At 41.2% G+C, this 12,590-nt stretch overlaps 1 long non-coding RNA gene across 1 annotated transcript in view; it reads left to right on the top strand.

Annotated features, from left to right (window-relative positions):
- LOC134931864 (uncharacterized) overlaps positions 1–5,394 on the top strand; it is a 55,247-nt gene extending 49,853 nt beyond the window's left edge. The window contains exon 3 of the long non-coding RNA XR_010179190.1: positions 5,062–5,394. This is a non-coding gene — a long non-coding RNA (uncharacterized LOC134931864). The remainder of the gene's footprint in view (positions 1–5,061) is intronic.
- The last annotated feature ends 7,196 nt before the right edge of the window (positions 5,395–12,590 follow it).

The raw sequence follows: 12,590 nt of genomic DNA, 5'->3' as shown, positions 1-12,590 counted from the left end.
TTTGCAGGGGTGCACCGAACACACGAGCAATGGACTTGGCTTTGCCCTAAGGGGGAGGGGGGGGGGTGTAGGTGGCAGGGGATAGGAGTTCTACCACCTCTCCAGGACCACTTTAAGCCATGGGTTTCGTTTTATAGACCTCTTAGAGTATCATTTCATTTTGCCACCATACAAAGCTGTGTTTGTACTATGTTGCATTTTTATATCTTTGTCATTTGGTTATCAGTGGTGGGACAGTGCATAACCACGCCCAAACGCAAAGGTTGGGGATCTCTTTTGAGCATGCAGAAGACATTGTAAAATTTAGTAATGTTATGTTACCTTAATTAAACTGTGATGTAATGTACTGCAAGTATATTCAGAAGTTGTTTCAGGCAAATGTTGGTCATTAACGATAGAAAATAATGTGCTGGAAGGAGAAAAGAGCAGAGTAAGACACTATAACAGTAGGCAATTAGAGTAACTAGGGACATAATTTATAAACTACGAAAAATATGACAAGGTAACAAAACACCAAATCAAGGCGATAAAAGATAAAAAAAACAAGAGAGAAATTATAGGCTCATTTGCCAAAAGTAGAACAATATCTGAAATGAGCATCAGAGCTCTCATCCATCATAATAAACTATACACAGAGCACATTCAAAAATGGTGAATCGGTATAATTTATAATACATTATAGTTTCTATAACATAGATTCTCACTTGAGATCATTATTTAAATGCAATCTGACAAATACATAAGTATGACATATTTAAATATGATATATATGTGACTATACCATTAAAATAATCAGTACACCTTTATTGCTGAGAGAGAGAGAGGCATAAAAGGCCCAATTTTTTTTTCAGGATTTCTCTAAGATTCTTGGACTGTTGTCTAATGAAGTAGATCTCTCAGTAAATTGTGTATTTTGAGCCCTATGACAATTATTTTGAATGGGTCATGTAAAAAATCATATGATGGAATTTAAAAAATAAGGAAAACTATATATTTATTCCCATAGAGATAACAAAGAGCTGTATATCCAGATTGCACAAAAAGAAGTATAGACTTTGTGAACGTAAAATGTACCAGCCACAAATAATCTATGATACCATTTCTGCTCTTTACACACATTGAATCTGTTGATCTTTGACTTTTCATGTTGTGGTATGCTAGCTACCTAAAGTATTTATTTTTAAGATATGCCTGATAATTCATGACAGTAATGCTAAAAAGTTTGTTCTAAATACAGATCATATTTTTTAATAGAAAAAAAAATTCCTCCTATGGCGCTGAACAATGAAGCAGCACGCAATAATACAAAGACAGGTCACCAAACCTATACAAACATATGCAAAGAAAAAAGGTACAGTCTCACTTGCACTCCAAATCGTCCAACAAATTAGATGATTCTCATTGCGATGATTAATACAGGGTCACAAAGAAGTGTTATCCAATGATGATAAGAGCAGTAAGGATTTGGAATTCTCTTCCAGAGAAGGTAGTAATGGTGAACACAATCAATAAGTTTAAAAATGGATTGGATAAATTCATAGCTGAAAAAATATCCAGGGATACAGCATTTAATTAATATTTAAAGAAAAAAAATAAAATAATGTAATTACAATAGGTTGAACTCGATGGACATTTGTCTTTTTTCAACCTCAACAACTATGTAAATATGATCGCATAAAATAAAACAGTTGAGTATGCGGATATATATACGGTTGTCTTTCCAATTTTTTGAATTTACTAAATAAACAGTTTGGTTTTTAATATGGTCCTTTTTTTACTCTCTCTCTCTCTCTCTCTCTCTCTCTCTATATATATATATATATATATATATATATATATACACTGCTCAAAAAAATAAAGGGAATACTAAAATAACACACCCTAGATCTGAATGAATGAAATGTTCTTATTAAATACTTTATTCTTTACATAGTTGAATGTGCTGACAGCAAAATCACACAAAAATTATCAATGGAAATAAAATGTATTAACACATGGAGGTCTGGATTTGGAGTCACACTCAAAATAAAAGTGGAAAAACACACTACAGGCTGATCCAACTTTGATGTAATGTCCTTAAAACAAGTCAAAATGAGGCTCAGTAGTGTGTGTGGCCTCCACGTGCCTGTATGACCTTCCTACAATGCCTGGGCATGCTCCTGATGAGATGACGGATGGTCTCCTGAGGGATCTCCTCCCAGACCTGGACTAAAGCATCCGCCAACTCCTGGACAGTCTGTGGTGCAACGTGGCGTTGGTGGATGGAGCGAGACATGATGTCCCAGATGTGCTCAATTGGATTCAGGTCTGGGGAATGGGTGGGCCAGTCCATAGCATCAATGCCTTCGTCTTGCAGGAACTGCTGACACACTCCAGCCACATGAGTTCTAGCATTGTCTTGCATTAGGAGGAACCCAGGGCCAACCGCACCAGCATATGGTCTCACAAGGGGTCTGAGGATCTCATCTCAGTACCTAATGGCAGTCAGGTTACTTCTGGCGAGCACATGGAGGGCTGTGCGGCCCCCCAAAGAACTGCCACCCCACACCATTACTGACCCACTGCCAAACCGGTCCTGCTGGAGGATGTTGCAGGCAGCAGAACGTTCTCCTTGGCATCTCCAGACTATGTCACGTCTGTTACATGTGCTCAGTGAGAACCTGCTTTCATCTGTGAAGAGCACAGGGCGCTAGTGGCGAATTTGCCAATCTTGGTGTTCTCTGGCAAATGCCAAACGTCCTGCACGGTGTTGGGCTGTAAGCCCAACCTCCACCTGTGGACGTCAGGCCCTCATACCACCCTCATAGAGTCTGTTTCTGATTGTTTGAGTAGACACATGCACATTTGTGGCTTGCTGTAGGTCATTTTGCAGGGCTCCGGCAGTGCTTCTCCTGTTCCTCCTTGCACAAAGGCGGAGGTAGCGGTCCTGCTGCTGGGTTGTTGCCCTCCTACGGCCTTCTCCACATCTCCTGATGTTCTGGCCTGTCTCCTGGTAGTGCCTCCATGCTCTGGACCCTACGCTGACAGACACAGCAAACCTTCTTGCCACAGCTCGCATTGATGTGCCATCCTGGATGAGCTGCACTACCTGAGCCACTTGTGTGGGTTGTAGACTCCACCTCATGCTACCACTAGAGTGAAAGCACCGCCAGCTTTCAAAAGTGACCAAAACATCAGCCAGAAAGCATAGGAGCTGAGAAGTGGTCTGTGGTCACCACCTGCAGAACAACTCCTTTATTGGGGGTGTCTTGCTAATTGCCTATAATTTCCACCTGTTGTCTATTCCATTTGCACACCAGCATGTGAAATTGATTGTCAATCAGTGTTGCTTCCTAAGTGGACAGTTTGATTTCACAGAAGTGTGATTGACATTGTGTTGTTTAAGTGTTCGCTTTATTTTTTTGAGCAGTGTATATAGACCTCAACCTCCACTAATATCCAGTGAGGACCAAATAGAAGGCTAAAGAAATCTTTATGTGCTTCGCATACATGTAAGACTCTTTTTGAGTTTACATATATCACCACTTTGGGTGTCTACGTAAATGAAGGAGACCTTAAAATTGGATTGGGACTGTCCACACACTCATCTGTTTCCGAAAAACACCAGCTGGTGGAACTCATTTACAGTATTACACTATTGTATATATGTAATACCCTGCACCAGTACAGTAATGATATGTAATTACCTATATAAATGTATTAACTTGATAATAGCCATTAAGGTACAGTTAATAGGATTTCTTTATTAAAATGCCACTTAGTGGTAAAAGTTGTTAAAATGTATAATACCCTCACAGAGGGCAAAGACTTTTGTGAAATGGATATCACCCTCATGGAGGGTAAACAGTTTTGGCGAAACAGTTAATAGACCAAGAGGCTGATGGGCTTGTGGCTCCAGGACTTGTCTACTGGCAGGATTGTGGGGGTGTTATGGGCGCCACTAAAATGATGGTAGCCGGAGCGTGAGGAGAGCGGGACTGATCCGGGGACCTGGAGGAAGCTATTAAGAGAGAGGAGTGGAGGACCGTTGGGGAGTCTGAGGCGAGCGGTAGAAGAAGGAGGAGTGTGCTGCTGGTGTGCCACGTCAAGCAGGGAGATAGAGAGAGAACCGCGGCCGACACTAAAACCCTGTAGGGAGAAAAGAGATTTACCTGATCCTTGCCTCCGGTGACATCCACGCGGCTTCAGTAAACTTGGGGAGAGTGAAACCACCCGAGATAGTGGGAGGACCAGAGGAGGCCAGCTATGGCTGCTGAGCGCAGAAAGACTCACCCTCGGTGACGCCCTCGGGCGGCGGCAGAGAATGGCTCCACCGACATGATTGGAGCAGGACAGGCTCCGTAACAGTGAGTGACAACACCCGCAGGACAAAGGGTGGTGAGCGGTCCTTGTAGCCCATATATGGTGAGGGTGGGCACGCATAGAGACTGAAACAGAAAGGGCCTTACACTGAAGGGAAACCAGCGCAGCACTACATTAGAGACGATGTAACTGAGCTGCGGCCTCACACTGAAGGGGATATATAAAGGGACATCACATATTTGATGTATTACCTTTACTTATAAACCATATTTGAGGAGTTCTAGTTACAAAAGAAGCAGTCAGTATTAAGAAGGGACAATATTACCCTTTGTGCAAAGGAAACAGTAAGTTAAAGAAAGTTATTATTTTAATTACGCTTGGAGTCAGACTTACCTCAGATACCGCGCAGAAACAGTGCTTAGAAATAGGCATACCAGCTGTTCACATCATCATCATCTGTATAACTTGAATATTATCCAGAGAAAATCCTCCGTCAGCTATAGTCAGATAAGAAAAGAAGGAGATAATTCCCTTTAATTGCACTAAAAGACCTAAGGAGCATCTTCATGACATTATTTAGCAAGGCTAACGACAGATATAGTATATCTGTAACTTCAACCATGCACAGCTGTGCATGTCAGCTGTGCGTTCCAATACTCAAAGCGTTCCTTCTCTAAGCGTCTTGAAAATGAACAGTTAAAAAAACAGATCATGCATTGGACTGAACTTAACCATCTTCCTTTTTCTTCTCATCCTCAGGTATGTTCAAATCTCCCCATGTAATCTGCCTATTGCTATCTGCACCTATGCAAATCATCTATATTCCAAATGTATGTTCAAATCTCCCCATGTAATCTGCCTATTGCTATCGGCACCTATGCAAATCATCTATATTCCAAATGTATGTTCAAATCTCCCCATGTAATCTGCCTATTGCTATCTGCACCTATGCAAATCATCTATATTCCAAATGTATGTTCACATCTCCCCATGTAATCTGCCTATTGCTATCTGCACCTATGCAAATCATCTATATTCCAAATGTATGTTCAAATCTCCCCATGTAATCTGCCTATTGCTATCTGCACCTATGCAAATCATCTATATTCCAAATGTATGTTCAAATCTCCCCATGTAATCTGCCTATTGCTATCTGCACCTATGCAAATCATCTATATTCCAAATGTATGTTCAAATCTCCCCATGTAATCTGCCTATTGCTATCTGCACCTATGCAAATCATCTATATTCCAAATGTATGTTCAAATCATTTGTTAGACAGTTTTGTGATTTATGCTTTTGTTTGTAATTTAAAATACCTGCGTTTCAAAGCTTGGTCAGTGCCGCATATTTAATTAAGGCTCACTGGGCTGGTGTTTGTTTAGTCAATCACTGTGTAATGTAACACCTTTGATTAGTGGGACATTTGCCTCAGCTGTAGTTGGGTCAATTTCCCATAGTATATCTGTAACTTCAACCATGCACAGCTGTGCATGTCAGCTGTGCGTTCCAATACTCAAAGCCTTCCTTCTCTAAGCGTCTTGAAAATGAACAGTTAAACAAACATTGAACAGCATCAAGAAAGAAATCTGGAACATTATGTGGCCTCTCCTCACCTCTGCCATGAGAACACCAGGACCAATGCCTACTACTTCTGTGTCCAAGAACATCATGACTGCCCCTGGGACTACCCCTCAAGCTCAGCAGGGAACTGAGGGACGTGCGCATCAGGACCAGACTTTGCTGGGTCAGTTCCATTGGACATTAGTGTGCACCCCACATTCTCACACCCACCCGCACTGCTCTCATGAGACCAGGACATTTATCTTTTTCACAAAATAATGTTAGTACAGTTTTCCTGCAAATGTGTCTTTCTCTTCTCTTTCTTCTTACACGGTACTTCCACCCCACTGTGTGCTATTCCCGTAATGTGTACCTCCATTGGTTGCACACCCTGCAAGCAGTAACCTATGCAGTGCGCCCCACATGGCTGCCTCGGATGGTTCCCCTGTGGGCGGGGTGTGCTTCATTTGGATCTTTCCATGCAGGGTATAGCATACTCCTACACACGTGTCAGTTCTCCCATACATGCATTTGGCCCCTGTATGGCTCATCTCCCACTGTGTAACCTTGTAGTGCGCCCAACATGGCTGCCTTATCTGGTGCGCTTGTGGATGGGATGAAAAATGCGTGGACCTGATGTTTTTATTGGAACCCTACTCTGAACTTAAGGACTCTGCAATCTCCCCATTTTGTGTTCTCTTCTAGGGGTGGACTATTCCACCCTGGGTAATCCTACGCAGTGCGCCTAAGATGGCTGCCGCACCTGGTGCCTTGTGATGGTGGAATACACAACCCCTGGAGGTTATTACTCAAAATGCCTACACCAATCATGCATTATTCTTTCTGTGTCTTTGTCTGTGTGGTTTATCTTTTGATGTAATACTTAAATCTTCTGTATTATGTGCATTGTGTGAGTTCTAGTTGGCGCCGCGGATGGCTGCCTCGGTGCTGCTCTGCCAAGCAGCCTTAGTTTTTAGTCTTAAATGTATAATATGTCTACTGTACAGTTGCATATGTGCAGTATGAACTCATATGTGTAATGTTTGTAATGTATGCTACGTTTTTTCCTCCATGTTGCTGCTTGGCGATGCATTGCACCACAAAGAATTCCTAGTGTACGTGAGTACACCTGGCCAATAAAGCTGATTCTGATTCTGATTCTGAGATAAGTGGAAAGGATCACAGGTACATTTACCAAGCCTTCCCTTATATTGGGATTTATTCAACTTTGCCTGACATTTAGAGGAACAGAAATGGCTTACAATATATTCAGTGACCAAGTGCGAGGATAGAGAAAGGAGCTAACTAACTGTGCTGCACCCATAAGGGATTTATAAATAAAGAGAATTCATGTGCACCAACGTAACGGCCATTAGTTACTGTACAGTCTAGACATTAAGGGGAAGTTGACATATATTGTTATTATTCTCAGTATAATAGTGACTAGTAAGAGTGCTTTATTATATACCGTTGCTTCTGGTACCTGTTTAGAGTACTTATGTGGTAGTCATGCTTAGTAGTTATTGATAAGACTGTGCTCACCTACTAACCTATTTAAACCCCAGAGAAGACCTGCTGAGATCATCGGTTGCTGAAAAATAAATTATCTTTATTAAATCTGTGTACGGTGATTGGTTGTGGTGAGACAGATTACTCAACTAATTGATAGTGGGGGTAATTCCAAATTGATCGCAGCAGGATTTTTGATAGCAACTGGGCAAAACCATGGGGGTAATTCCAAGTTGATCGCAGCAGGATTTTTGATAGCAATTGGGCAAAACCATGTGCACTGCAGGGGAGGCAGATATAACATGTGCAGAAAGAGTTAGATTTGGGTGGGTTATATTGTTTCTGTGCAGGGTAAATACTGGCTGCTTTATTTTTACACTGCAAATTAGATTGCAGATTGAACACACCACACTCAAATCTAACTCTCTCTGCACATGTTATATCTGCCTTCCCTGCAGTGCACATGGTTTTGCCCAGTTGCTATCAAAAATCCTGCTGCGATCAACTTGGAATTACCCCCAGTAAGAGTAAAGTTACTAATGTCTAGTACTCAGTGACGTATTTGTGCACCCTGTGAGTAAAATAAAAAAAGGGAAATCTTTCTTGCAACTCTATATAACACCCTTGTCTACAGTGTATCATTAAATCTCCTCTCTCTGTGAAGATAAAGGTGACTGAGACCAGAGGTACGGTTTTGAAAAGATAAAGTATATTCGTACGAATAATACTACCCAGTGACCGATATTTACATTTATTTTTTGTTTTGTTTTATTTCATGTGATCATCATTAGATAACACTTCTTTGTGACCCTATGTTAATCATCACATTGAGGATCATCTAATTTGTTGGACAATTTGGAGCGCAAGTGAGACTGTACCTTGTTTTGGGTGGGTTATATTGTTTCTGTGCAGGGTAAATACTGGCTGCTTTATTTTTACACTGCAAATTAGATTGCAGATTGAACACACCACACCCAAATCTAACTCTCTCTGCACATGTTATATCTGCCTTCCCTGCAGTGCACATGGTTTTGCCCAGTTGCTATCAAAAATCCTGCTGCGATCAACTTGGAATTACCCCCAGTAAGAGTAAAGTTACTAATGTCTAGTACTCAGTGACGTATTTGTGCACCCTGTGAGTAAAATAAAAAAAGGGAAATCTTTCTTGCAACTCTATATAACACCCTTGTCTACAGTGTATCATTAAATCTCCTCTCTCTGTGAAGATAAAGGTGACTGAGACCAGAGGTACGGTTTTGAAAAGATAAAGTATATTCGTACGAATAATACTACCCAGTGACCGATATTTACATTTATTTTTTGTTTTGTTTTATTTCATGTGATCATCATTAGAAAACACTTCTTTGTGACCCTATGTTAATCATCACATTGAGGATCATCTAATTTGTTGGACAATTTGGAGCGCAAGTGAGACTGTACCTTTTTGAGTATCACCTGAGCACTACCATGTATTAAAGAAAAGACTTTGCACTCTACCTACCTTTAGCTGGACAATTCTAAATGTAAATGAAATGCATAATGGTGGATTTATTATAAACTTATTTCACCAAAAGACTTAATACATTGTGAGTAGATTCTATGACGTATCACTCATTTCTATATTTCTTCAAGTATTTTAGAAGTCTTTAAGAATACAATAGACTTATTTGTAATTAATTGAATCTCAACTGATCTAAGGTGGTCATTCCGAGTTGATCGCTCGTTAGCAGTTTTTAGCAGCCGTGCAAACGCTATGCCGCCTCCCACTGGGAGTGTATTTTAGCTTAGCAGAAGTGCGAATGAAAGAATCGCACAGCGGCTACAAAATAATTTTGTGCAGTTTCTGAGTAGCTTCAGACCTACTCAGCGCTTGCAATCACTTCAGACAGTTTAGTTCCTGTTTTGACGTCACGAACATGCCCTGCGTTCACCCAGCCACGTCTGCATTTTTCCTGGCATGCCTGCGTTTTTTCAAACACTCCCTGAAAACGGTCAGTTGACACCCAGAAACGCCCTTTTCCTGTCAATCACTCTGCGGCCAGCAGTGCGACTGCAAAGCTTCGCTAGACCTTGTGTGAAACTACATTATTTGTTGTAATAGTACGTCGCGCGTGCGCATTGCCGCATACGCATGCACAGAAGTGCCGTTTTTTTTGCCTGATCGTTGCGCAGCGAACGAAAGCAGCTAGCGAACAACTTGGAATGACCCCCCTATATTCTGAAGGCTACCCATGATTTAAGTACACTGTCAAACTGCAAATTTGAGGTTTGCCCCATCGCTAATTGTTGGCTAATTACCGAGGGGCACTGGGAAAGTCTATTTAATTAAATAGCCTTTTCCCCATGCCCAAAGTTTAAACCTTGCTAATTGAACTAGACTGGCTTAGTAATTAGCTGTGGTGTAATCCCTCCACTAAATGAATATGCATATAAGTGGGTCCTAAATCATACTCCTATATATATATATATATATATATATATATATATATATCAGTAAGTACTGTACTTTTGTTTAGCATCTAACTGTATCATAGAAATGTTCATTGCTTAATGTATGTGTTTATGTAGTTTTGCAAACAAAAGGCCTAATTCAGACCTGATCGTAGCCCTGCAAAATTTTGCAGGGCTACGATCAGGCACACTGACATGCGAGGGGACTCCAAGCACAGGGCTAGTCCGTCCCGCATATCAGGCCTGCCCCCAACCCCCCCCCCCCCTTCCCCAGCAGAAGTGCAAAAGCATTGCACAGCAGCGATGCTTTTGCACTTCAGGAGTACTGTAGCTCCTAGCCAGTGCAGTTTTGTGTACTGGCCGAGAGCTACTCGTCGCTGCCCGGACCGCGGAGGCTGCACGTGACGTCACGAAGCTGCTGCAGGCTGCCCCTGCATGGTCCGGCCACGCCTGCGTTGGCCAGACCGCGCCCACAAAATGCCGCCGTGCTGCCCCCTCCCACCCAGCGACCGCCTCTGCCTGTCAATCAGGCAGAGGCAATCGCTAGGCAATGACAGCCGTCAGCTGTCAGCCGGCGCATGCGTACTTCTGACCTGATCGCTGCGTAGCGATGAACGGCAGCATGCGATCAGGTCAGAATGACCTCCAAAGTATCTGTTAGCAGATTACTGTGTGTAAATTGTTTCACAGTCTGTATATACACTACAATCCCATATTTGCGATTTTATTTATAAAAATAAAACAAATTCTTTATTTGATGAAATCTATTCAGTATCATATTCCGCTGGTTTATTATAACATTGTGTACATTTTGGTGACTTTGCCATGTGTAATCTATTTACATTTTGTATTTTTCTTGAAATACTGTATATTGTTACATAATCATTTTGGGTATTATTTCATTTTACATTGGATGTGTGTTTCATTATAATATGCACCCCTGTAGTTTGGGCATTTTAATTGCACTAGTTGGGGTACCTCCATAGAAATAATTCTTGGCAGGATATTCTTTAAATGTTTTTTTTTCTACAATGTTATTACCTTTTTTTTTTCTTTATTTATTTCAGCAGAGAACATAAAACAGTAGAGACAACATGTCTTGTACATTTATGATTTTGACACATAACAGAGGTTGGTAGACAGAAAACAATATCCATGTATGGTCAGTTTTAAAAAAACATGGCTGGTATCTGAAAATACTGGTACTGAGGGTATCCTTTCAAATACAGAGGCAGTATATACAATATCTTCCAAAGTTTTTATTTTGTAATTTATATACCAACAAGGTGCAACTGGGGGGAGGGAAGGGAAGGAGAGGGGAAGAAAGTAGGGGTGATGCAGTCAACACTGAAAGGCAGATGTATTAACCTGGATAAGGCATAAGGAAGTGATAAACCAGTGATATGTGCAAGGTGATAAAGGCACCACCCAATCAGATCTTAACTGTTAATTTACATATTGGAGCTGATTGGCTGGTGCCTTTATCACCTTGCACATATCACTGGTTTATCACTTCCTTATACCTTCTCCAGGTTAATACATCTGCCACAGAGTCTTTCTGCATCTCTTTGATAGAGCAGAACAGAACAGATATCTTCCATACAGGGAACAGCATGGTGTGATCCACTATGGAGTAATCCAATATGTTGTCCCAGGTATGGGTCGGTTGCAATTTTGTCATGAAAGACACTTGTTATATATGGAATCAATTTACCATATCTTCTAAAGGGCTCAACACTGGATGATATTTTAGAACGATATCGTTAAAAAATTAACAATATATCTTTCATATCGTTCAGTGTGGAGGCACTGGCGGTGAACAATGCGCGTCCCCGCAGTCAGTCATCGTTGGTCTATCACTGTTTATCATTGCAAGCCAGTTTGGATGATATTGATGTTTGCAATGTCAAAACGTTCAATTCATTCAAACAAATCGTTCAGTGTGTATGCCAAAAATAGTTACAGGAAAATCGTTCATTGTTCAAATCGCCCAGTGTGTAGGGCCCTTTAATAACAGCAGTAAGAGAGGGTGTGGTAGGTTGCTTCCTACTTTTGGTGATAAGGAGCCTGGCCACATTACACATCTCCAAACAGTTTTTCATGTGGCTTTGTGACTGTCTGACATGGTTTGCAGTGCAGGACATACAATGGATCTTTTGCAACTGTAGATTCAACAGTCCTACTTATCAGAGTCATAACCTCATCCCAAAAGGTTGAGACAAGTTGGCAATTCCACCTTATATGTAGAAAGGTTCCTTTATGGCTACACTGCCACCAACAGATCAGGTGTCAATAGATACATAGAATGTTGCTTATTAGAGACCAAGGGCTTAATTCAAGGTTGTTCGCAAAAGTAAAACTATCCTCTAATGGGCAAAACCATGTGCACTACAAGAGGGGCAGATAAAACATGTGAAGAGAGTTAGATTTGGGTGGGGTGTGTTCAAATTGAAATCTAAATTGCAGTGTAAAAATAATTCAGCCAGTATTTACCCTGAATAGAAACCCACCCAAATCTAACTCTCTCTGTAAATGTTACATCTGCCCCACCTGCTGTGCACATGGTTTTGCCCATTAGAGGAAGATATTGCTTTTGCAATCAACCTTGAATTGGGCCCCATATACCAAACCAAGAAGAATACATGTAATATTCAATTTACTAGATATTAGTATTACTAGAGGTTCTAGCAACCCTTGATGGAAGAGCACCCAGACCTCATCCAGACACTTCACCAGATCTCTTCCCTAGCAATTTCAAATGGTTT

Source organism: Pseudophryne corroboree, chromosome 1 (genome assembly GCF_028390025.1).
Source record: "Pseudophryne corroboree isolate aPseCor3 chromosome 1, aPseCor3.hap2, whole genome shotgun sequence".
NCBI lineage: Eukaryota > Metazoa > Chordata > Amphibia > Anura > Myobatrachidae > Pseudophryne > Pseudophryne corroboree.
The sequence above is the reverse complement of the archived record's forward strand: the minus strand, read 5'-3'. Positions and strand labels throughout refer to the sequence as shown.